Here is a 2,500-nt window from a genome sequence, read left to right on the forward strand (position 1 = left end):
GTTCGTAGAAGAAAACGAAAAAACGTAGAGACTGAACATCTTCACACCAGGCTTAATGACCCCCTTATGGGTCGATAGCCTTAAAAAAATTCGAGTTCATCACGAAGAAAACGAAAAAACGTAGAGACTGAACAACTTCACACCAGGCTTAATGACTCCCTTATGGGTAGATAGCCTTAAAAGACTGGTTAAAAGACTGGAAAATGCGAACAAGAAGGTTATCAATTAAAATGCTGTCGTACTCAGTTATATTTGTTTACAAGAGACCCTGCTCCTTTTTTCATTTATATGCATATACTGTATATGTATATATATATATATATATATATATATATATATGTATATATATATATAATGTAATATATATATATATATATATACTCAGGGTGTTCATGATAAATTTGATAATTTTTTTTATCTTCTGTCATTTCAGAACAATTTGAAGGGTTTAAGAGCATTACAGTGCAACAGATAGCTGATTTTGTGTACTATTGGTGGGCGTGAGAACTAGAGAGTATGGACGACTGGAAAGCACCGGAATATTGTATGAGAGTGACCTGCATCATAATGATTCGCGGCGGATTAGAAAATTCAGAAATTTTAGTTGTAGCTCAGTGCTCTTTGAATACCGTGAAGGCCGTGAGATGTGAGCTGGAGAATTGCGACGGAGATGTGGAATCAGTGGCTAGCAGAAAGGGTCATAGCAGCCATTTTGACTCTGTTCTCACAACGAAATTCGTCGAGAAGCTGAAAAAAAAGATGCAGCAAGATCCAGGCAAGGCTATGCGGACCTTGACGAGAGAGATGGGCGTCGGAGTGACGACTATGCAGAAAGCGCTGAACGAAGATCTTGTCTTCTCCGCATACAAGAGGCGCAAGGGCCAACTACTCACCGCCAAGGCCCAAGAGAACCACCTTACGAAAGCCAAGAAGCTCCTCAACAAGGCAAACACCCAGCAGAACCGGGTATGCTCTGGTTCTTCTCAGATGAGAAGAACTTCTGCCAGGACCAGTTGCACTGCGCGCAGAACAACAGGTGGCTAGCCTACAGTCCGCACGAAGTCCCACGCTTCATGAAGACCAAGTTCCCTCAAACTGTGATGGTCTTTGTGTGTGTTTCCGGCGAAGGCCACGTCATGCCGCCCCACACATTTGAAAAGGGACTCAGACTCACTTCAGATGGCTATAGTGAGTTGCTGTCCACTGTTGTCAAGCGCTGGGTGGAGAGGGTGGCTGCGGGAAGACCATACGTGTGGCATCAGGACTCAGTTCCGTGTCGCACCTCCGGAAAAAACCAGAAGTGGCTGTCTGAGAACTTCTACGACTTCATCAGTCCCAACATCTGCCCCCCCCCCTAACTCGCCTTATTGCAACCCCATGGACTATTATTTGTTGGTCGCAGTTGAAAAAGACACCAATTGTACCGCCTGCAACACCAAGGACGAGCCGATTGCCAGGATCCAACTGGTGTTAGACGTCTCTCGAAGGACACCGTGAAGGCCACGTGCTGCAGGTTCAGGTCTCGCCTGGAGGCCGTGGTGGAGGCTCAGGGTGGTTTCTTTGAGTGAGCTGTATTTGGCAAAAGGCCCTTTAAGAGATTCAATTTGAATTTTGAGAATACATAAATTTTTGGACAAGATATGATGGTTTTCTTTCCTTTCTGAAAAAGTGTCGAATTTACATATATATATGCATATATATATTATATATATATATATTATATACATAATATACATATATATATATATATTTATATACATAATATACATATATATATAATTATATATATATATATATATAATTTACATATATATACATATGTATACATATATATATATATATTATATACATAATATACATATATATATAATATATATATATATATATATATATTTATGTATATACATATATCATGTATATAATTTACATATATATATATATATATATATGTATACAAATATATATATATGGGGGTGGATATATATATATATATATATATATATATATATATATATATCTATATCTATATATTTGTGTGTATACAAATATGAACGTGTATATGTATATTAGAAAACTAGATAAAACTTCAATTCCTAATAACAGAGTGCATTCGCCAAGACTAGCGAAAATTCTGAAATGATGCAACCGCCATCTATAATCGCGCGCGCGAACGGTTGACACGTCATGTCGACTGCTTTCTACTTCGGTCCCTGATTGGCCAGGCGCCGCAGCAGCCTCTGCGCGCGCGGCCTTCGAAAAGACATCAATATAATTTTCCTGAGGCACATATTCCGTTGTATTCTCTCAGGTATCATAGCCACTTCAGAAAGAGGACTGATTTCAGCCCCTGAACAGCAAGGAGAGAGAGAGTTCCGCAAGGTAGCGTTTATGAGAGATTATTATATTTTATGGTGGTATTAAGCGACGACTTTGAATATCCCAGATTCTTGGACATTGATGTTGGCGTTGTTGCTCTTAGCGCGACAGTCATGACTTCGAA

Source organism: Oratosquilla oratoria, chromosome 4 (genome assembly GCF_046742065.1).
Source record: "Oratosquilla oratoria isolate Oo_2021 chromosome 4, ASM4674206v1, whole genome shotgun sequence".
Taxonomy (NCBI): domain Eukaryota; kingdom Metazoa; phylum Arthropoda; class Malacostraca; order Stomatopoda; family Squillidae; genus Oratosquilla; species Oratosquilla oratoria.